The sequence below is a fragment of the Xiphias gladius genome, unplaced genomic scaffold (assembly GCF_016859285.1).
Source record: "Xiphias gladius isolate SHS-SW01 ecotype Sanya breed wild unplaced genomic scaffold, ASM1685928v1 HiC_scaffold_755, whole genome shotgun sequence".
NCBI lineage: Eukaryota > Metazoa > Chordata > Actinopteri > Istiophoriformes > Xiphiidae > Xiphias > Xiphias gladius.
Window position 1 is genome coordinate 1 of NW_024402470.1, and position 21,612 is coordinate 21,612.

The 21,612-nt window shown below is 44.5% G+C and overlaps 5 long non-coding RNA genes and 23 other non-coding genes across 28 annotated transcripts; 5 read left to right on the top strand and 23 right to left on the bottom strand.

Annotated features, from left to right (window-relative positions):
• Nucleotides 1–257: 257 nt before the first annotated feature.
• Nucleotides 258–339, bottom strand: trnas-gcu. Its single transcript has one exon. It is a non-coding gene; the product is annotated as a tRNA-Ser (tRNA).
• A 1,049-nt stretch (nt 340–1,388) lies between these two features.
• Nucleotides 1,389–1,460, bottom strand: trnag-ucc. The gene has a single exon. It is a non-coding gene; the product is annotated as a tRNA-Gly (tRNA).
• Nucleotides 1,461–1,580: 120 nt separating this feature from the next.
• On the top strand, nt 1,581–1,653 carry trnaa-agc. The gene has a single exon. It is a non-coding gene; the product is annotated as a tRNA-Ala (tRNA).
• A 396-nt stretch (nt 1,654–2,049) lies between these two features.
• On the bottom strand, nt 2,050–2,129 carry trnas-gcu. The gene has a single exon. It is a non-coding gene; the product is annotated as a tRNA-Ser (tRNA).
• A 723-nt stretch (nt 2,130–2,852) lies between these two features.
• Nucleotides 2,853–3,648, bottom strand: LOC120787856. The gene is made up of 3 exons (XR_005707102.1): nt 3,603–3,648; nt 3,290–3,359; nt 2,853–2,890 (listed from the first exon to the last, which is right to left on the bottom strand). It is a non-coding gene; the product is annotated as an uncharacterized LOC120787856 (long non-coding RNA).
• On the bottom strand, nt 3,185–3,256 carry trnag-ucc. The gene has a single exon. It is a non-coding gene; the product is annotated as a tRNA-Gly (tRNA).
• A 1,073-nt stretch (nt 3,649–4,721) lies between the features above and the next one.
• Nucleotides 4,722–4,803, bottom strand: trnas-aga. The gene has a single exon. It is a non-coding gene; the product is annotated as a tRNA-Ser (tRNA).
• A 166-nt stretch (nt 4,804–4,969) lies between these two features.
• trnaa-agc lies at nt 4,970–5,042 on the top strand. Its single transcript has one exon. It is a non-coding gene; the product is annotated as a tRNA-Ala (tRNA).
• A 396-nt stretch (nt 5,043–5,438) lies between these two features.
• Nucleotides 5,439–5,520, bottom strand: trnas-gcu. The gene has a single exon. It is a non-coding gene; the product is annotated as a tRNA-Ser (tRNA).
• Nucleotides 5,521–6,260: 740 nt separating this feature from the next.
• Nucleotides 6,261–7,037, bottom strand: LOC120787858. The gene is made up of 3 exons (XR_005707104.1): nt 6,992–7,037; nt 6,679–6,748; nt 6,261–6,279 (listed from the first exon to the last, which is right to left on the bottom strand). It is a non-coding gene; the product is annotated as an uncharacterized LOC120787858 (long non-coding RNA).
• Nucleotides 6,574–6,645, bottom strand: trnag-ucc. Its single transcript has one exon. It is a non-coding gene; the product is annotated as a tRNA-Gly (tRNA).
• Nucleotides 7,038–8,108: 1,071 nt separating the features above from the next.
• Nucleotides 8,109–8,190, bottom strand: trnas-aga. The gene has a single exon. It is a non-coding gene; the product is annotated as a tRNA-Ser (tRNA).
• A 168-nt stretch (nt 8,191–8,358) lies between these two features.
• On the top strand, nt 8,359–8,431 carry trnaa-agc. The gene has a single exon. It is a non-coding gene; the product is annotated as a tRNA-Ala (tRNA).
• A 391-nt stretch (nt 8,432–8,822) lies between these two features.
• Nucleotides 8,823–8,904, bottom strand: trnas-gcu. The gene has a single exon. It is a non-coding gene; the product is annotated as a tRNA-Ser (tRNA).
• A 2,566-nt stretch (nt 8,905–11,470) lies between these two features.
• trnas-aga lies at nt 11,471–11,552 on the bottom strand. Its single transcript has one exon. It is a non-coding gene; the product is annotated as a tRNA-Ser (tRNA).
• Nucleotides 11,553–12,181: 629 nt separating this feature from the next.
• Nucleotides 12,182–12,265, bottom strand: trnas-gcu. Its single transcript has one exon. It is a non-coding gene; the product is annotated as a tRNA-Ser (tRNA).
• Nucleotides 12,266–12,961: 696 nt separating this feature from the next.
• Nucleotides 12,962–13,790, bottom strand: LOC120787854. Its single transcript, XR_005707100.1, has 3 exons — nt 13,745–13,790; nt 13,432–13,501; nt 12,962–13,027 (listed from the first exon to the last, which is right to left on the bottom strand). It is a non-coding gene; the product is annotated as an uncharacterized LOC120787854 (long non-coding RNA).
• Nucleotides 13,327–13,398, bottom strand: trnag-ucc. The gene has a single exon. It is a non-coding gene; the product is annotated as a tRNA-Gly (tRNA).
• Nucleotides 13,791–14,863: 1,073 nt separating the features above from the next.
• Nucleotides 14,864–14,944, bottom strand: trnas-aga. The gene has a single exon. It is a non-coding gene; the product is annotated as a tRNA-Ser (tRNA).
• A 166-nt stretch (nt 14,945–15,110) lies between these two features.
• trnaa-agc lies at nt 15,111–15,183 on the top strand. Its single transcript has one exon. It is a non-coding gene; the product is annotated as a tRNA-Ala (tRNA).
• A 394-nt stretch (nt 15,184–15,577) lies between these two features.
• trnas-gcu lies at nt 15,578–15,657 on the bottom strand. Its single transcript has one exon. It is a non-coding gene; the product is annotated as a tRNA-Ser (tRNA).
• Nucleotides 15,658–16,352: 695 nt separating this feature from the next.
• On the bottom strand, nt 16,353–17,180 carry LOC120787855. Its single transcript, XR_005707101.1, has 3 exons — nt 17,135–17,180; nt 16,823–16,892; nt 16,353–16,418 (listed from the first exon to the last, which is right to left on the bottom strand). It is a non-coding gene; the product is annotated as an uncharacterized LOC120787855 (long non-coding RNA).
• On the bottom strand, nt 16,718–16,789 carry trnag-ucc. Its single transcript has one exon. It is a non-coding gene; the product is annotated as a tRNA-Gly (tRNA).
• A 1,051-nt stretch (nt 17,181–18,231) lies between the features above and the next one.
• On the bottom strand, nt 18,232–18,313 carry trnas-aga. Its single transcript has one exon. It is a non-coding gene; the product is annotated as a tRNA-Ser (tRNA).
• A 166-nt stretch (nt 18,314–18,479) lies between these two features.
• On the top strand, nt 18,480–18,552 carry trnaa-agc. Its single transcript has one exon. It is a non-coding gene; the product is annotated as a tRNA-Ala (tRNA).
• Nucleotides 18,553–18,885: 333 nt separating this feature from the next.
• On the bottom strand, nt 18,886–20,256 carry LOC120787859. The gene is made up of 3 exons (XR_005707105.1): nt 20,197–20,256; nt 19,728–19,792; nt 18,886–19,042 (listed from the first exon to the last, which is right to left on the bottom strand). It is a non-coding gene; the product is annotated as an uncharacterized LOC120787859 (long non-coding RNA).
• On the bottom strand, nt 18,948–19,029 carry trnas-gcu. Its single transcript has one exon. It is a non-coding gene; the product is annotated as a tRNA-Ser (tRNA).
• Nucleotides 20,092–20,163, bottom strand: trnag-ucc. The gene has a single exon. It is a non-coding gene; the product is annotated as a tRNA-Gly (tRNA).
• Nucleotides 20,257–21,612: the final 1,356 nt, after the last annotated feature.

Below are 21,612 nucleotides of genomic sequence, written 5' to 3' on the forward strand. Positions count from 1 at the left end.
CTTTTCATTTCAGTGTCCAGTTCAGATGTTTTTGAGGGTTTGTTCAATGAGGTGAGTCAAAAAGTAAGTGTGAAATTTTAAGTACAAAAAATGATTGGTTTCATCAGATTTTTTTTTTCTTCTTTTCATGTGACAGTACATAAATGCAGATGAGAACTTTACTGACAGAGAAACTGATGGTTTCATAGAGGGTTTTTATAATTGAGACAGTTATGTTGTTGAAATTGAGACATGTCAGACAAAGGTGGGCTCCGTTGCGACGAGAATGGGATTAGAACCCATGCGTGCAGAGCACAATGGATTAGCAGTCCATCGCCTTAACCTCTCGGCCACCTCGTCTTTGGGTGTTGGTTTAGAAGGTGATCATCCAGGATTAAACCATAAAAAGCAAAGAACGCTAAACACTGCTCAACTTTTGTTGCTATGCAATGCTAAGTATCAAATCTTGGTCCTAATGAAGTCATACTTTTGATAGATATAAATGTATTTTGACCCTCTGTCACATCTTGAGTCATCCAGGACCTTGTCTCACTTTTGTGACCCTACGTTTGGTGTACAGTTCAACACCAGGTGGATCGTGTGGTGCTCTCAGGGTTGATCGGGCATAAAACTGAGGTGTCAATCAGTTCCCACACACGATATAGCAATTCTCGGAGCAGGCTACGGGTTTCAACCCAACCTGAGTTCTCCTTCTGCAATGCTTAGCCAGTTCACTGGAGCTTACCGTTTTGAAGGGCAAGCCCGACACGCTTATTCTTCAGCCCTGACCTATTGGTTTCCTTGAAACAACAGAGTTCACGCTGGTCCCCCTCTTAAATACAACTAGAAAACATTGAGCTGAAATTGCCATAGAGAACATGGTGTTCAGCTGTGAGACCAGTGGTGAATCGACTCATGAAGTGGAAAAGTCCATTCTGATATTGGTCTTCCAAAAAAAAATCAATATAACAACATCATCAATATAAAACATACTAGTACAATCACTGACCATTGAAGAAAACAAAGACCCGTCAAAGGTTTACAGAGATTTACCTGTAACTTGCGCCGTACCTACAACTGCTTGAAAGGCAGACACGCTCACCACTATACCACTGTTGCTGTGAGGAAAAAAAAAAAAAGAAGAATGTTGCTGAGTCAGGAGTTTACGTCACTGGAGGAATTTGACTGTGACGAGAGGAATTTTGAATTTTTTTAGCACTTAAGCTGTATGATGATGCATCTTATGTAGTAAAAAAAAAAAAAAACTAAAAAAATATACTGTTGTGTGTCACTTTGGTATCTCAGCAGCTATGAACAAGAAAGAATTCCATAAGCTCTATCACTGTAAAGTTCTTCTTTAGAGACACACGTTACTAACAGTACACCCAAGACTAAAGACAACATACAACTGCGATGGCCGGGAATCGAACCCAGGTCAACTGCTTGGAAGGCAGCTATGCTCACCACTATACCACCATCGCCATGAAAAGGAGAGGATTTGGCTGCTCTTATGCAAGACTGGCTGTGATGACATTGTATTTAGGCCTAATTAGCTAATGTTAGCAAAGTGGAACTTACAGACTCTACACAGCACTGTTACAGGGGAATTAGCTCAAATGGTAGAGCGCTCGCTTAGCATGCGAGAGGTAGCGGGATCGATGCCCGCATTCTCCATAAGACTCTTCAGCATTCCATCTCACACGACCACAGTTGACGAGAATGGGATTCGAACCCACGCGTGCAGAAGCGTGAACAAGTAAGCAGTGGAAAAGTATCTCTCTAAACCTTGAGGTATCACATATGTGGGTCTGCCCACCAGGTCAGAACAAAAACAAGACAGTTTGAAAATTCTAAGTATGGGTCAAGAGGAGCTAAGCAAGCACTTTTCAGTTCAGATGTTTTTGAGGGTTTGTTCAATGATTTTTTTTTTCTTCTTTTCATGTAACAGTAGATCAATGCAGATGAGAACTTTACTGACAGAGAAAGTGATGGTGTCATAGATGGTTTTTATAATTGAGACAGTTATGTTGTTGAAATTGAGACGCGGTCGGACAAAAGCAGGCTCCCTTGCGACGAGAATGGGATTCGAACCCATGCGCAGAGCACAATGGATTAGCAGTCCATCGCCTTAACCTCTCGGCCACCTCGTCTTTGGTTGTCGGTCTAGAAGGTGATCATCCAGGATTAAAACCATAAAAAGCAAAGAACGCTAAACACTGCTCAACTTTTGTTGCTATGCAATGCTAAGTATCAAATCTTGGTCCTAATGAAGTCATACTTTTGATAGATATAAATGTATTTTGACCCTCTGTCACATCTTGAGTCATCCAGGACCTTGTCTCACTTTTTGTGACCCTACGTTTGGTGTACACTTCAACACCAGGTGGATCGTGTGGTGCTCTCAGGGTTGATCAGGCATAAATCTGAGGTGTCAATCAGTTCCCCACACACGATATAGCAATTCTCGGAGCAGGCTACGGGTTTCCTCAACCCTGCGAGTTCTCCTTCTGCAATGCTTAGCCAGTTCACTGGAGCTACTGCTTGGAAGGGCAAGCCCGACACGCTTATTCTTCAGCCCTGACCTATTGGTTTCCTTGAAACAACATAGTTCACGCTGGTCCCCTCTTAAATACAACTAGACAACATTGAGCTGAAATTGCCATAGAGAACATGGTGTTCAGCTGTGAGACCAGTGGTGAATCGACTCATGAAGTGGAAAAGTCCATTCTGATTTTGGTCTTCCAAAAAAAATTTCAATATAACAACATCATCAATATAAAACATACTAGTACAATCACTGACCATTGAAGAAAACTAAGACCCGTCAATGGTTTACAGAGATTTACCTGTAACTTGCGCCGCACCTACAACTGCTTGAAAGGCAGACACGCTCACCACTATACCACTGTTGCTGTGAGGAAAAAAAAAAAAAGAAGAATGTTGCTGAGTCAGGAGTTTACGTCACTGGAGGAATTTGACTGTGACGAGAGGAATTTTGAATTTTTTTAGCACTTAAGCTGTATGATGATGCATCTTATGTAGTAAAAAAAAAAAACTAAGTGAAATACTGTTGTGTGTCACTTTGGTGCATATCTGGGCAGCTATGAACAAGCTGAATTCCATAAGCTCTATCACTGTAAAGTTCTGCCATCTTTAGAGACACACGTTACTAACAGTACACCCAAGACTAAAGACAACATACAACTGCGATGGCCGGGAATCGAACCCAGGTCAACTGCTTGGAAGGCAGCTATGCTCACCACTATACCACCATCGCCATGAAAAGGAGAGGATTTGGCTGCTCACTCACGTATTAATGTCACTGGATACTTTTGGTGTAGGAGAGTGAGAAATACTGAAGGAGGAGCCAAGGGGAATAACTGGGAGGTACACCAGGAAGATAAGAGAACAACGAAGAGAGGAAACAGTTTTAACTCAAAGTTCTGTGTCTCATAAAAGTAACAGTAGTGTTGACTGTATAAATAATGTCTCTCTGACTGAGTACAAGTAGTCAGAGCTTGTTATCACGAAGGACCCCTTCCCACCCCCACCCAGCTTGACTACCTCATCCAATCTATAAACTCAGCCACAACCACACACTTCTCCACCACTTTCATGCTCACTTCTGTGCTATGCGAAGGCAACTGGACTTGCTTGAAGTTCTTGAAGACGTTTCGCCTCTCATCCGAAAGGCTTCTTCAGTTCTAATGACTAATGGGGAGTTCCAGGTAAATATCCTCTGGTTAGATCAGCAACAAAAGTGAGTCGTTGAGGTCACATGAGTCGTTAACCCTCCCGGTCATCATGTGAGTCGTTAGGATCAGCTTGAGGGTCGTTAGGGTGACGAGTGAATTGTTGACCCACCCTGCTGCCGTCAAGTGAGTGGTCACATGAGTCCTGGTGTGGATGGGTGTTCAGCTGTCTGGAGAGCAAACTTACAACTGCATTGTAGGCTGCTGACAGGTGGTGTCTCAAACCAGCTCCTCTGTTTAGTGACGGTTGTTCCAGATTGACAAAAATGGGTTCTTTCACTTCCTCTTCCAGACCATCAGTATTCTATGGCCAAAATGTGCACAGCGCTGTCCTGAAAAGCGTGTCCTTTGTCCTTAAGGTGCAGGTGGACTGCTGAGTCCTGACCTGAGGAACTGGCTCTCCTGTGTTGTTCCATGCGCCTATGTAGCAGTTGTTTAGTTTCCCCAATGTACAGGTGTGTGCATTCCTCGCTGCATTGGATTGCGTAAATTACATTGTTCTGCTTGTGCCTGGGTTACCGGGCTTAAAATGCAAAGGGATGTTATGGTTGTGGAAGCTCCTCCTGAGTTTTTTGGATAATCCAGCAACATAGGGAAGGACAACGTTTTCCTCTCTGTCTGTTCCGCCTCTTTTTGTGGTTTTGACGAAGGCCCAGTTGGGATGACCGCACCACGCTCACAATCTTATCTCGTGCTCTAGATGCCCCTCTCTCCTGCACTGACACTGATGAGCTATTCACTCTCTTCAACTCATCCTGCTCTCATACTCTGGACTATGCAGCTCCTTTGAAACCAAAAACACATAAGGCTAACACTGGCAGTACCCTCTGGCTGCATGACTCAGAGTTTGACTGACCAGTTACACGTGACAGCACCTGCAGACTGAATGACCTTTTGAACTGTCTAGATAACATCAAATGCCTTTGAGTGTACTACAGCGTAGGGTAGGGTGTAGACACCCAAATACAAAAAAAATCCCAAACGGTCACACGTTATTGGCAGGATTCGAACCTGCGCGGGGAGACCCCAATGGATTTCTAGTCCATCGCCTTAACCACTCGGCCACAACAACCACGCGCAGCTTACCTGTGTGCCAATAATCCTCACAGAGTTGTCTGTAGAGTATCCGGAAAACACGAGTAGTCTTATGCAAGACTGGCTGTGATGACATTGTATTTAGGCCTAATTAGCTAATGTTAGCAAAGTGGAACTTACAGACTCTACACGGCACTGTTACAGGGGAATTAGCTCAAATGGTAGAGCGCTCGCTTAGCATGCGAGAGGTAGCGGGATCGATGCCCGCATTCTCCATAAGACTCTTCAGCATTCCATCTCACACGACCACAGTTGACGAGAATGGGATTCGAACCCACGCGTGCAGAAGCGTGAACAAGTAAGCAGTGGAAAAGTATCTCTCTAAACCTTGAGGTATCACATATGTGGGTCTGCCCACCAGGTCAGAACAAAAACAAGACAGTTTGAAAATTCTAAGTATGGGTCAAGAGGAGCTAAGCAAGCACTTTTCAGTTCAGATGTTTTTGAGGGTTTGTTCAATGATTTTTTTTTTTCTTCTTTTCATGTAACAGTAGATCAATGCAGATGAGAACTTTACTGACAGAGAAAGTGATGGTGTCATAGATGGTTTTTATAATTGAGACAGTTATGTTGTTGAAATTGAGACGTGTCGGACAAAAGCAGGCTCCCTTGCGACGAGAATGGGATTCGAACCCATGCGTGCAGAGCACAATGGATTAGCAGTCCATCGCCTTAACCTCTCGGCCACCTCGTCTTTGGTTGTCGGTCTAGAAGGTGATCATCCAGGATTAAAACCATAAAAAGCAAAGAACGCTAAACACTGCTCAACTTTTGTTGCTATGCAATGCTAAGTATCAAATCTTGGTCCTAATGAAGTCATACTTTTGATAGATATAAATGTATTTTGACCCTCTGTCACATCTTGAGTCATCCAGGACCTTGTCTCACTTTTGTGACCCTACGTTTGGTGTACACTTCAACACCAGGTGGATCGTGTGGTGCTCTCAGGGTTGATCAGGCATAAATCTGAGGTGTCAATCAGTTCCCACACACGATATAGCAATTCTCGGAGCAGGCTACGGGTTTCCTCAACCCTGCGAGTTCTCCTTCTGCAATGCTTAGCCAGTTCACTGGAGCTACTGCTTTGGAAGGGCAAGCCCGACACGCTTATTCTTCAGCCCTGACCTATTGGTTTCCTTGAAACAACAGAGTTCACGCTGGTCCCCCTCTTAAATACAACTAGACAACATTGAGCTGAAATTGCCATAGAGAACATGGTGTTCAGCTGTGAGACCAGTGGTGAATCGACTCATGAAGTGGAAAAGTCCATTCTGATTTTGGTCTTCCAAAAAAAAAATCAATATAACAACATCATCAATATAAAACATACTAGTACAATCACTGACCATTGAAGAAAACAAAGACCCGTCAAAGGTTTACAGAGATTTACCTGTAACTTGCGCTGCACTACAACTGCTTGAAAGGCAGACACGCCACCACTATACCACTGTTGCTGTGAGGAAAAAAAAAAAAAGAAGAATGTTGCTGAGTCAGGAGTTTACGTCACTGGAGGAATTTGACTGTGACGAGAGGAATTTTGAATTTTTTTAGCACTTAAGCTGTATGATGATGCATCTTATGTAGTAAAAAAAAAAGACTAAGTGAAATACTGTTGTGTGTCACTTTGGTGCATATCTGGGCAGCTATGAACAAGCTGAATTCCATAAGCTCTATCACTGTAAAGTTCTGCCATCTTTAGAGACACACGTTACTAACAGTACACCCAAGACTAAAGACAACATACAACTGCGATGGCCGGGAATCGAACCCAGGTCAACTGCTTGGAAGGCAGCTATGCTCACCACTATACCACCATCGCCATGAAAAGGAGAGGATTTGGCTGCTCACTCACGTATTAATGTCACTGGATACTTTTGGTGTAGGAGAGTGAGAAATACTGAAGGAGGAGCCAAGGGGAATAACTGGGAGGTACACCAGGAAGATAAGAGAAAAACGAAGAGAGGAAACAGTTTTAACTCAAAGTTCTGTGTCTCATAAAAGTAACAGTAGTGTTGACTGTATAAATAATGTCTCTCTGACTGAGTACAAGTAGTCAGAGCTTGTTATCACGAAGGACCCCTTCCCACCCCCTCCCAGCTTGACTCCCTCATCCAATCTATAAACTCAGCCACAACCACACACTTCTCCACCACTTTCATGCTCACTTCTGTGCTATGCGAAGGCAACTGGACTTGCTTGAAGTTCTTGAAGACGTTTCGCCTCTCATCCGAAAGGCTTCTTCAGTTCTAATGACTAATGGGGAGTTCCAGGTAAATATCCTCTGGTTAGATCAGCAACAAAAGTGAGTCGTTGAGGTCACATGAGTCGTTAACCCTCCCGGTCATCATGTGAGTCGTTAGGATCAGCTTGAGGGTCGTTAGGGTGACGAGTGAATTGTTGACCCACCCTGCTGCCGACAAGTGAGTGGTCGCATGAGTCCTGGTGTGGATGGGTGTTCAGCTGTCTGGAGAGCAAACTTACAACTGCATTGTAGGCTGCTGACAGGTGGTGTCTCAAACCAGCTCCTCTGTTTAGTGACGGTTGTTCCAGATTGACAAAAATGGGTTCTTTCACTTCCTCTTCCAGACCATCAGTATTCTATGGCCAAAATGTGCACAGCGCTGTCCTGAAAAGCGTGTCCTTTGTCCTTAAGGTGCAGGTGGACTGCTGAGTCCTGACCTGAGGAACTGGCTCTCCTGTGTTGTTCCATGCGCCTATGTAGCAGTTGTTTAGTTTCCCCAATGTACAGGTGTGTGCATTCCTCGCTGCATTGGATTGCGTAAATTACATTGTTCTGCTTGTGCCTGGGTTACCGGGCTTAAAATGCAAAGGATGTTATGGTTGTGGAAGCTCCTCCTGAGTTTTTTGGATAATCCAGCAACATAGGGAAGGACAACGCTTTTCTCTCTGTCTGTTCCGCCTCTTTTTGTGGTTTTGACGAAGGCCCAGTTGGGATGACCGCACCACGCCACAATCTTATCTCGTGCTCTAGATGCCCCTCTCTCCTGCACTGACACTGATGAGCTATTCACTCTCTTCAACTCATCCTGCTCTCATACTCTGGACTATGCAGCTCCTTTGAAACCAAAAACACATAAGGCTAACACTGGCAGTACCCTCTGGCTGCATGACTCAGAGTTTGACTGACCAGTTACACGTGACAGCACCTGCAGACTGAATGACCTTTTGAACTGTCTAGATAACATCAAATGCCTTTGAGTGTACTACAGCGTAGGGTAGCGTGTAGACACCCAAATCCAAAAAAATCCACAAACGGTCACACGTTATTGGCAGGATTCAAACCTGCGTGGGGAGACCCCAATGGATTTCTAGTCCATCGCCTTAACCACTCGGCCACAACAACCACGCCAAGAGCTTACCTGTGTGCCAATAATCCTCACAGAGTTGTCTGTAGAGTATCCGGAAAACACGAGTAGTCTTATGCAAGACTGGCTGTGATGACATTGTATTTAGGCCTAATTAGCTAATGTTAGCAAAGTGGAACTTACAGACTCTACACAGCACTGTTACAGGGGAATTAGCTCAAATGGTAGAGCGCTCGCTTAGCATGCGAGAGGTAGCGGGATCGATGCCCGCATTCTCCATAAGACTCTTCAGCATTCCATCTCACACGACCACAGTTGACGAGAATGGGATTCAAACCCACGCGTGCAGAAGCGTGAACGAGTAAGCAGTGGAAAAGTATCTCTAAACCTTGAGGTATCACATATGTGGGTCTGCCCACCAGGTCAGAACAAAAACAAGACAGTTTGAAAATTCTAAGTATGGGTCAAGAGGAGCTAAGCAAGCACTTTTCAGTTCAGATGTTTTTGAGGGTTTGTTCAATGATTTTTTTTTTCTTCTTTTCATGTAACAGTAGATCAATGCAGATGAGAACTTTACTGACAGAGAAAGTGATGGTGTCATAGATGGTTTTTATAATTGAGACAGTTATGTTGTTGAAATTGAGACGGTCGGACAAAAGCAGGCTCCCTTATGCGAGAATGGGATTCGAACCCATGCGTGCAGAGCACAATGGATTAGCAGTCCATCGCCTTAACCTCTCGGCCACCTCGCCTTTTGGTTGTCGGTCTAGAAGGTGATCATCCAGGATTAAAACCATAAAAAGCAAAGAACGCTAAACACTGCTCAACTTTTGTTGCTATGCAATGCTAAGTATCAAATCTTGGTCCTAATGAAGTCATACTTTTGATAGATATAAATGTATTTTGACCCTCTGTCACATCTTGAGTCATCCAGGACCTTGTCTCACTTTTTGTGACCCTACGTTTGGTGTACACTTCAACACCAGGTGGATCGTGTGGTGCTCTCAGGGTTGATCAGGCATAAATCTGAGGTGTCAATCAGTTCCCACACACGATATAGCAATTCTCGAGCAGGCTACGGGTTTCCTCAACCCCGCGAAGTTCTCCTTCTGCAATGCTTAGCCAGTTCACTGGAGCTTACTGCTTTGGAAGGGCAAGCCCGACACGCTTATTCTTCAGCCCTGACCTATTGGTTTCCTTGAAACAACAGAGTTCACGCTGGTCCCCTCTTAAATACAACTAGACAACATTGAGCTGAAATTGCCATAGAGAACATGGTGTTCAGCTGTGAGACCAGTGGTGAATAGACTCATGAAGTGGAAAAGTCCATTCTGAGTTTGGTCTTCCAAAAAAAAATCAATATAACAACATCATCAATATAAAACATACTAGTACAATCACTGACCATTGAAGAAAACAAAGACCCGTCAAAGGTTTACAGAGATTTACCTGTAACTTGCGCCGTACCTACAACTGCTTGAAAGGCAGACACGCCACCACTATACCACTGTTGCTGTGAGGAAAAAAAAAAAAAGAAGAATGTTGCTGAGTCAGGAGTTTACGTCACTGGAGGAATTTGACTGTGACGAGGAATTTTGAATTTTTTAGCACTTAAGCTGTATGATGATGCATCTTATGTAGTAAAAAAAAAAAACTAAGTGAAATACTGTTGTGTGTCACTTTGGTGCATATCTGGGCAGCTATGAACAAGCTGAATTCCATAAGCTCTATCACTGTAAAGTTCTGCCATCTTTAGAGACACACGTTACTAACAGTACACCCAAGACTAAAGACAACATACAACTGCGATGGCGGCCGAATCGAACCCAGGTCAACTGCTTGGAAGGCAGCTATGCTCACCACTATACCACCATCGCCATGAAAAGGAGAGGATTTGGCTGCTCACTCACGTATTAATGTCACTGGATACTTTTGGTGTAGGAGAGTGAGAAATACTGAAGGAGGAGCCAAGGGAATAACTGGGAGGTACACCAGGAAGATAAGAGAAAAACGAAGAGAGGAAACAGTTTTAACTCAAAGTTCTGTGTCTCATAAAAGTAACAGTAGTGTTGACTGTATAAATAATGTCTCTCTGACTGAGTACAAGTAGTCAGAGCTTGTTATCACGAAGGACCCCTTCCCACCCCTCCCAGCTTGACTCCCTCATCCAATCTATAAACTCAGCCACAACCACACACTTCTCCACCACTTTCATGCTCACTTCTGTGCTATGCGAAGGCAACTGGACTTGCTTGAAGTTCTTGAAGACGTTTCGCCTCTCATCCGAAAGGCTTCTTCAGTTCTAATGACTAATGGGGAGTTCCAGGTAAATATCCTCTGGTTAGATCAGCAACAAAAGTGAGTCGTTGAGGTCACACATCATGTGAGTCGTTAGGATCAGCTTGAGGGTCGTTAGGGTGACGAGTGAATTGTTGACCCACCCTGCTGCCGTCAAGTGAGTGGTCGCATGAGTCCTGGTGTGGATGGGTGTTCAGCTGTCTGGAGAGCAAACTTACAACTGCATTGTAGGCTGCTGACAGGTGGTGTCTCAAACCAGCTCCTCTGTTTAGTGACGGTTGTTCCAGATTGACAAAAATGGGTTCTTTCACTTCCTCTTCCAGACCATCAGTATTCTATGGCCAAAATGTGCACAGCGCTGTCCTGAAAAGCGTGTCCTTTGTCCTTAAGGTGCAGGTGGACTGCTGAGTCCTGACCTGAGGAACTGGCTCTCCTGTGTTGTTCCATGCGCCTATGTAGCAGTTGTTTAGTTTCCCCAATGTACAGGTGTGTGCATTCCTCGCTGCATTGGATTATGAAATTACATTGTTCTGCTTGTGCCTGGGTTACCGGGCTTAAAATGCAAAGGGATGTTATGGTTGTGGAAGCTCCTCCTGAGTTTTTTGGATAATCCAGCAACATAGGGAAGGACAACGTTTTCCTCTCTGTCTGTTCCGCCTCTTTTTGTGGTTTTGACGAAGGCCCAGTTGGGATGACCGCACCACGCTCACAATCTTATCTCGTGCTCTAGATGCCCCTCTCTCCTGCACTGACACTGATGAGCTATTCACTCTCTTCAACTCATCCTGCTCTCATACTCTGGACTATGCAGCTCCTTTGAAACCAAAAACACATAAGGCTAACACTGGCAGTACCCTCTGGCTGCATGACTCAGAGTTTGACTGACCAGTTACACGTGACAGCACCTGCAGACTGAATGACCTTTTGAACTGTCTAGATAACATCAAATGCCTTTGAGTGTACTACAGCGTAGGGTAGGGTGTAGACACCCAAATCCAAAAAAATCCACAAACGGTCACACGTTATTGGCAGGATTCGAACCTGCGCGGGGAGACCCCAATGGATTTCTAGTCCATCGCCTTAACCACTCGGCCACAACAACCACGCGCAGCTTACCTGTGTGCCAAAAATCCTCACAGAGTTGTCTGTAGAGTATCCGGAAAACACGAGTAGTCTTATGCAAGACTGGCTGTGATGACATTGTATTTAGGCCTAATTAGCTAATGTTAGCAAAGTGGAACTTACAGACTCTACACAGCACTGTTACAGGGGAATTAGCTCAAATGGTAGAGCGCTTAGCATGCGAGAGGTAGCGGATCGATGCCCGCATTCTCCATAAGACTCTTCAGCATTCCATCTCACACGACCACAGTTGACGAGAATGGGATTCGAACCCACGCGTGCAGAAGCGTGAACAAGTAAGCAGTGGAAAAGTATCTCTCTAAACCTTGAGGTATCACATATGTGGGTCTGCCCACCAGGTCAGAACAAAAACAAGACAGTTTGAAAATTCTAAGTATGGGTCAAGAGGAGCTAAGCAAGCACTTTTCAGTTCAGATGTTTTTGAGGGTTTGTTCAATGATTTTTTTTTTCTTCTTTTCATGTAACAGTAGATCAATGCAGATGAGAACTTTACTGACAGAGAAAGTGATGGTGTCATAGATGGTTTTTATAATTGAGACAGTTATGTTGTTGAAATTGAGACGTGTCGGACAAAAGCAGGCTCCCTTGCGACGAGAATGGGATTCGAACCCATGCGTGCAGAGCACAATGGATTAGCAGTCCATCGCCTTAACCTCTCTCGGCCACCTCGTCTTTGGTTGTCGGTCTAGAAGGTGATCATCCAGGATTAAAACCATAAAAAGCAAAGAACGCTAAACACTGCTCAACTTTTGTTGCTATGCAATGCTAAGTATCAAATCTTGGTCCTAATGAAGTCATACTTTTGATAGATATAAATGTATTTTGACCCTCTGTCACATCTTGAGTCATCCAGGACCTTGTCTCACTTTTGTGACCCTACGTTTGGTGTACACTTCAACACCAGGTGGATCGTGTGGTGCTCTCAGGGTTGATCAGGCATAAATCTGAGGTGTCAATCAGTTCCCACACACGATATAGCAATTCTCGGAGCAGGCTACGGGTTTCCTCAACCCTGCGAAGTTCTCCTTCTGCAATGCTTAGCCAGTTCACTGGAGCTACTGCTTTTGGAAGGGCAAGCCCGACACGCTTATTCTTCAGCCCTGACCTATTGGTTTCCTTGAAACAACAGAGTTCACGCTGGTCCCCTCTTAAATACAACTAGACAACATTGAGCTGAAATTGCCATAGAGAACATGGTGTTCAGCTGTGAGACCAGTGGTGAATCGACTCATGAAGTGGAAAAGTCCATTCTGATTTTGGTCTTCCAAAAAAAAAATCAATATAACAACATCATCAATATAAAACATACTAGTACAATCACTGACCATTGAAGAAAACAAAGACCCGTCAAAGGTTTACAGAGATTTACCTGTAACTTGCGCCGTACCTACAACTGCTTGAAAGGCAGACACGCTCACCACTATACCACTGTTGCTGTGAGGAAAAAAAAAAAAAGAAGAATGTTGCTGAGTCAGGAGTTTACGTCACTGGAGGAATTTGACTGTGACGAGAGGAATTTTGAATTTTTTTAGCACTTAAGCTGTATGATGATGCATCTTATGTAGTAAAAAAAAAAAAAAAAACTAAGTGAAATACTGTTGTGTGTCACTTTGGTGCATATCTGGGCAGCTATGAACAAGCTGAATTCCATAAGCTCTATCACTGTAAAGTTCTGCCATCTTTAGAGACACACGTTACTAACAGTACACCCAAGACTAAAGACAACATACAACTGCGATGGCCGGGAATCGAACCCAGGTCAACTGCTTGGAAGGCAGCTATGCTCACCACTATACCACCATCGCCATGAAAAGGAGAGGATTTGGCTGCTCACTCACGTATTAATGTCACTGGATACTTTTGGTGTAGGAGAGTGAGAAATACTGAAGGAGGAGCCAAGGGGAATAACTGGGAGGTACACCAGGAAGATAAGAGAAAAACGAAGAGAGGAAACAGTTTTAACTCAAAGTTCTGTGTCTCATAAAAGTAACAGTAGTGTTGACTGTATAAATAATGTCTCTCTGACTGAGTACAAGTAGTCAGAGCTTGTTATCACGAAGGACCCCTTCCCACCCCCTCCCAGCTTGACTCCCTCATCCAATCTATAAACTCAGCCACAACCACACACTTCTCCACCACTTTCATGCTCACTTCTGTGCTATGCGAAGGCAACTGGACTTGCTTGAAGTTCTTGAAGACGTTTCGCCTCTCATCCGAAAGGCTTCTTCAGTTCTAATGACTAATGGGGAGTTCCAGGTAAATATCCTCTGGTTAGATCAGCAACAAAAGTGAGTCGTTGAGGTCACATGAGTCGTTAACCCTCCCGGTCATCATGTGAGTCGTTAGGATCAGCTTGAGGGTCGTTAGGGTGACGAGTGAATTGTTGACCCACCCTGCTGCCGTCAAGTGAGTGGTCGCATGAGTCCTGGTGTGGATGGGTGTTCAGCTGTCTGGAGAGCAAACTTACAACTGCATTGTAGGCTGCTGACAGGTGGTGTCTCAAACCAGCTCCTCTGTTTAGTGACGGTTGTTCCAGATTGACAAAAATGGGTTCTTTCACTTCCTCTTCCAGACCATCAGTATTCTATGGCCAAAATGTGCACAGCGCTGTCCTGAAAAGCGTGTCCTTTGTCCTTAAGGTGCAGGTGGACTGCTGAGTCCTGACCTGAGGAACTGGCTCTCCTGTGTTGTTCCATGCGCCTATGTAGCAGTTGTTTAGTTTCCCCAATGTACAGGTGTGTGCATTCCTCGCTGCATTGGATTGCGTAAATTACATTGTTCTGCTTGTGCCTGGGTTACCGGGCTTAAAATGCAAAGGGATGTTATGGTTGTGGAAGCTCCTCCTGAGTTTTTTGGATAATCCAGCAACATAGGGAAGGACAACGTTTTCCTCTCTGTCTGTTCCGCCTCTTTTTGTGGTTTTGACGAAGGCCCAGTTGGGATGACCGCACCACGCTCACAATCTTATCTCGTGCTCTAGATGCCCCTCTCTCCTGCACTGACACTGATGAGCTATTCACTCTCTTCAACTCATCCTGCTCTCATACTCTGGACTATGCAGCTCCTTTGAAACCAAAAACACATAAGGCTAACACTGGCAGTACCCTCTGGCTGCATGACTCAGAGTTTGACTGACCAGTTACACGTGACAGCACCTGCAGACTGAATGACCTTTTGAACTGTCTAGATAACATCAAATGCCTTTGAGTGTACTACAGCGTAGGGTAGCGTGTAGACACCCAAATCCAAAAAAATCCACAAACGGTCACACGTTATTGGCAGGATTCAAACCTGCGGGGGAGACCCCAATGGATTTCTAGTCCATCGCCTTAACCACTCGGCCACAACAACCACGCGCAGCTTACCTGTGTGCCAATAATCCTCACAGAGTTGTCTGTAGAGTATCCGGAAAACACGAGTAGTCTTATGCAAGACTGGCTGTGATGACATTGTATTTAGGCCTAATTAGCTAATGTTAGCAAAGTGGAACTTACAGACTCTACACGGCACTGTTACAGGGGAATTAGCTCAAATGGTAGAGCGCTCGCTTAGCATGCGAGAGGTAGCGGGATCGATGCCCGCATTCTCCATAAGACTCTTCAGCATTCCATCTCACACGACCACAGTTGACGAGAATGGGATTCGAACCCACGCGTGCAGAAGCGTGAACAAGTAAGCAGTGGAAAAGTATCTCTCTAAACCTTGAGGTATCACATATGTGGGTCTGCCCACCAGGTCAGAACAAAAACAAGACAGTTTGAAAATTCTAAGTATGGGTCAAGAGGAGCTAAGCAAGCACTTTTCAGTTCAGATGTTTTTGAGGGTTTGTTCAATGATTTTTTTTTTCTTCTTTTCATGTAACAGTAGATCAATGCAGATGAGAACTTTACTGACAGAGAAAGTGATGGTGTCATAGATGGTTTTTATAATTGAGACAGTTATGTTGTTGAAATTGAGACGTGTCGGACAAAAGCAGGCTCCTTGCGACGAGAATGGGATTCGAACCCATGCGCAGAGCACAATGGATTAGCAGTCCATCGCCTTAACCTCTCGGCCACCTCGTCTTTGGTTGTCGGTCTAGAAGGTGATCATCCAGGATTAAAACCATAAAAAGCAAAGAACGCTAAACACTGCTCAACTTTTGTTGCTATGCAATGCTAAGTATCAAATCTTGGTCCTAATGAAGTCATACTTTTGATAGATATAAATGTATTTTGACCCTCTGTCACATCTTGAGTCATCCAGGACCTTGTCTCACTTTTTGTGACCCTACGTTTGGTGTACACTTCAACACCAGGTGGATCGTGTGGTGCTCTCAGGGTTGATCAGGCATAAATCTGAGGTGTCAATCAGTTCCCACACACGATATAGCAATTCTCGAGCAGGCTACGGGTTTCCTCAACCCTGCGAGTTCTCCTTCTGCAATGCTTAGCCAGTTCACTGGAGCTTACCGTTTTGGAAGGGGCAAGCCCGACACGCTTATTCTTCAGCCCTGACCTATTGGTTTCCTTGAAACAACAGAGTTCACGCTGGTCCCCCTCTTAAATACAACTAGACAACATTGAGCTGAAATTGCCATAGAGAACATGGTGTTCAGCTGTGAGACCAGTGGTGAATCGACTCATGAAGTGGAAAAGTCCTTTCTGATTTTGGTCTTCCAAAAAAAATCAATATAACAACATCATCAATATAAAACATACTAGTACAATCACTGACCATTGAAGAAAACAAAGACCCGTCAAAGGTTTACAGAGATTTACCTGTAACTTGCGCCGTACCTACAACTGCTTGAAAGGCAGACACGCTCACCACTATACCACTGTTGCTGTGAGGAAAAAAAAAAAAAGAAGAATGTTGCTGAGTCAGGAGTTTACGTCACTGGAGGAATTTGACTGTGACGAGAGGAATTTTGAATTTTTTTAGCACTTAAGCTGTATGATGATGCATCTTATGTAGTAAAAAAAAAAAAAAAAACTAAGTGAAATACTGTTGTGTGTCACTTTGGTGCATATCTGGGCAGCTATGAACAAGCTGAATTCCATAAGCTCTATCACTGTAAAGTTCTGCCATCTTTAGAGACACACGTTACTAACAGTACACCCAAGACTAAAGACAACATACAACTGCGATGGCCGGGAATCGAACCCAGGTCAACTGCTTGGAAGGCAGCTATGCTCACCACTATACCACCATCGCCATGAAAAGGAGAGGATTTGGCTGCTCACTCACGTATTAATGTCACTGGATACTTTTGGTGTAGGAGAGTGAGAAATACTGAAGGAGGAGCCAAGGGGAATAACTGGGAGGTACACCAGGAAGATAAGAGAAAAACGAAGAGAGGAAACAGTTTTAACTCAAAGTTCTGTGTCTCATAAAAGTAACAGTAGTGTTGACTGTATAAATAATGTCTCTCTGACTGAGTACAAGTAGTCAGAGCTTGTTATCACGAAGGACCCCTTCCCACCCCTCCCAGCTTGACTCCCTCATCCAATCTATAAACTCAGCCACAACCACACACTTCTCCACCACTTTCATGCTCACTTCTGTGCTATGCGAAGGCAACTGGACTTGCTTGAAGTTCTTGAAGACGTTTCGCCTCTCATCCGAAAGGCTTCTTCAGTTCTAATGACTAATGGGGAGTTCCAGGTAAATATCCTCTGGTTAGATCAGCAACAAAAGTGAGTCGTTGAGGTCACATCATGTGAGTCGTTAGGATCAGCTTGAGGGTCGTTAGGGTGACGAGTGAATTGTTGACCCACCCTGCTGCCGTCAAGTGAGTGGTCGCATGAGTCCTGGTGTGGATGGGTGTTCAGCTGTCTGGAGAGCAAACTTACAACTGCATTGTAGGCTGCTGACAGGTGGTGTCTCAAACCAGCTCCTCTGTTTAGTGACGGTTGTTCCAGATTGACAAAAATGGGTTCTTTCACTTCCTCTTCCAGACCATCAGTATTCTATGGCCAAAATGTGCACAGCGCTGTCCTGAAAAGCGTGTCCTTTGTCCTTAAGGTGCAGGTGGACTGCTGAGTCCTGACCTGAGGAACTGGCTCTCCTGTGTTGTTCCATGCGCCTATGTAGCAGTTGTTTAGTTTCCCCAATGTACAGGTGTGTGCATTCCTCGCTGCATTGGATTGCGTAAATTACATTGTTCTGCTTGTGCCTGGGTTACCGGGCTTAAAATGCAAAGGGATGTTATGGTTGTGGAAGCTCCTCCTGAGTTTTTTGGATAATCCAGCAACATAGGGAAGGACAACGTTTTCCTCTCTGTCTGTTCCGCCTCTTTTTGTGGTTTTGACGAAGGCCCAGTTGGGATGACCGCACCACGCTCACAATCTTATCTCGTGCTCTAGATGCCCCTCTCTCCTGCACTGACACTGATGAGCTATTCACTCTCTTCAACTCATCCTGCTCTCATACTCTGGACTATGCAGCTCCTTTGAAACCAAAAACACATAAGGCTAACACTGGCAGTACCCTCTGGCTGCATGACTCAGAGTTTGACTGACCAGTTACACGTGACAGCACCTGCAGACTGAATGACCTTTTGAACTGTCTAGATAACATCAAATGCCTTTGAGTGTACTACAGCGTAGGGTAGGGTGTAGACACCCAAATACAAAAAAAATCCACAAACGGTCACACGTTATTGGCAGGATTCGAACCTGCGCGGGGAGACCCCAATGGATTTCTAGTCCATCGCCTTAACCACTCGGCCACAACAACCACGCGCAGCTTACCTGTGTGCCAATAATCCTCACAGAGTTGTCTGTAGAGTATCCGGAAAACACGAGTAGTCTTATGCAAGACTGGCTGTGATGACATTGTATTTAGGCCTAATTAGCTAATGTTAGCAAAGTGGAACTTACAGACTCTACACGGCACTGTTACAGGGGAATTAGCTCAAATGGTAGAGCGCTCGCTTAGCATGCGAGAGGTAGCGGGATCGATGCCCGCATTCTCCATAAGACTCTTCAGCATTCCATCTCACACGACCACAGTTGACGAGAATGGGATTCGAACCCACGCGTGCAGAAGCGTGAACAAGTAAGCAGTGGAAAAGTATCTCTCTAAACCTTGAGGTATCACATATGTGGGTCTGCCCACCAGGTCAGAACAAAAACAAGACAGTTTGAAAATTCTAAGTATGGGTCAAGAGGAGCTAAGCAAGCACTTTTCAGTTCAGATGTTTTTGAGGGTTTGTTCAATGATTTTTTTTTTCTTCTTTTCATGTAACAGTAGATCAATGCAGATGAGAACTTTACTGACAGAGAAAGTGATGGTGTCATAGATGGTTTTTATAATTGAGACAGTTATGTTGTTGAAATTGAGACGTGTCGGACAAAAGTGGGCTCCCTTGCGACGAGAATGGGATTCGAACCCATGCGTGCAGAGCACAATGGATTAGCAGTCCATCGCCTTAACCTCTCGGCCACCTCGTCTTTGGTTGTTGGTCTAGAAGGTGATCATCCAGGATTAAAACCATAAAAAGCAAAGAACGCTAAACACTGCTCAACTTTTGTTGCTATGCAATGCTAAGTATCAAATCTTGGTCCTAATGAAGTCATACTTTTGATAGATATAAATGTATTTTGACCCTCTGTCACATCTTGAGTCATCCAGGACCTTGTCTCACTTTTGTGACCCTACGTTTGGTGTACACTTCAACACCAGGTGGATCGTGTGGTGCTCTCAGGGTTGATCAGGCATAAATCTGAGGTGTCAATCAGTTCCCACACACGATATAGCAATTCTCGGAGCAGGCTACGGGTTTCCTCAACCCTGCGAGTTCTCCTTCTGCAATGCTTAGCCAGTTCACTGGAGCTTACCGTTTTGGAAGGGGCAAGCCCGACACGCTTATTCTTCAGCCCTGACCTATTGGTTTCCTTGAAACAACAGAGTTCACGCTGGTCCCCCTCTTAAATACAACTAGACAACATTGAGCTGAAATTGCCATAGAGAACATGGTGTTCAGCTGTGAGACCAGTGGTGAATCGACTCATGAAGTGGAAAAGTCCATTCTGATTTTGGTCTTCCAAAAAAAAAATCAATATAACAACATCATCAATATAAAACATACTAGTACAATCACTGACCATTGAAGAAAACAAAGACCTGTCAAAGGTTTACAGAGATTTACCTGTAACTTGCGCCGTACCTACAACTGCTTGAAAGGCAGACACGCTCACCACTATACCACTGTTGCTGTGAGGAAAAAAAAAAAAAGAAGAATGTTGCTGAGTCAGGAGTTTACGTCACTGGAGGAATTTGACTGTGACGAGAGGAATTTTGAATTTTTTTAGCACTTAAGCTGTATGATGATGCATCTTATGTAGTAAAAAAAAAAAAAAAAACTAAGTGAAATACTGTTGTGTGTCACTTTGGTGCATATCTGGGCAGCTATGAACAAGCTGAATTCCATAAGCTCTATCACTGTAAAGTTCTGCCATCTTTAGAGACACACGTTACTAACAGTACACCCAAGACTAAAGACAACATACAACTGCGATGGCCAGGAATCGAACCCAGGTCAACTGCTTGGAAGGCAGCTATGCTCACCACTATACCACCATCGCCATGAAAAGGAGAGGATTTGGCTGCTCACTCACGTATTAATGTCACTGGATACTTTTGGTGTAGGAGAGTGAGAAATACTGAAGGAGGAGCCAAGGGAATAACTGGGAGGTACACCAGGAAGATAAGAGAAAAACGAAGAGAGGAAACAGTTTTAACTCAAAGTTCTGTGTCTCATAAAAGTAACAGTAGTGTTGACTGTATAAATAATGTCTCTCTGACTGAGTACAAGTAGTCAGAGCTTGTTATCACGAAGGACCCCTTCCCACCCCTCCCAGCTTGACTCCCTCATCCAATCTATAAACTCAGCCAAAACCACACACTTATCCACCACTTTCATGCTCACTTCTGTGCTATGCGAAGGCAACTGGACTTGCTTGAAGTTCTTGAAGACGTTTAGCCTCTCATCCGAAAGGCTTCTTCAGTTCTAATGACTAATGGGGATTTCCAGGTAAATATCCTCTGGTTAGATCAGCAACAAAAGTGAGTCGTTGAGGTCACATGAGTCGTTAACCCTCCCGGTCATCATGTGAGTCGTTAGGATCAGCTTGAGGGTCGTTAGGGTGACGAGTGAATTGTTGACCCACCCTGCTGCCGTCAAGTGAGTGGTCGCATGAGTCCTGGTGTGGATGGGTGTTCAGCTGTCTGGAGAGCAAACTTACAACTGCATTGTAGGCTGCTGACAGGTGGTGTCTCAAACCAGCTCCTCTGTTTAGTGACGGTTGTTCCAGATTGACAAAAATGGGTTCTTTCACTTCCTCTTCCAGACCATCAGTATTCTATGGCCAAAATGTACTGGCGCTGTCCTGAAAAGCGTGTCCTTTGTCCTTAAGGTGCAGGTGGACTGCTGAGTCCTGACCTGAGGAACTGGCTCTCCTGTGTTGTTCCATGCGCCTATGTAGCAGTTGTTTAGTTTCCCCAATGTACAGGTGTGTGCATTCCTCGCTGCATTGGATTGCGTAAATTACATTGTTCTGCTTGTGCCTGGGTTACCGGGCTTAAAATGCAAAGGATGTTATGGTTGTGGAAGCTCCTCCTGAGTTTTTTGGATAATCCAGCAACATAGGGAAGGACAACGTTTTCCTCTCTGTCTGTTCCGCCTCTTTTTGTGGTTTTGACGAAGGCCCAGTTGGGATGACCGCACCACGCTCACAATCTTATCTCGTGCTCTAGATGCCCCTCTCTCCTGCACTGACACTGATGAGCTATTCACTCTCTTCAACTCATCCTGCTCTCATACTCTGGACTATGCAGCTCCTTTGAAACCAAAAACACATAAGGCTAACACTGGCAGTACCCTCTGGCTGCATGACTCAGAGTTTGACTGACCAGTTACACGTGACAGCACCTGCAGACTGAATGACCTTTTGAACTGTCTAGATAACATCAAATGCCTTTGAGTGTACTACAGCGTAGGGTAGGGTGTAGACACCCAAATACAAAAAAAATCC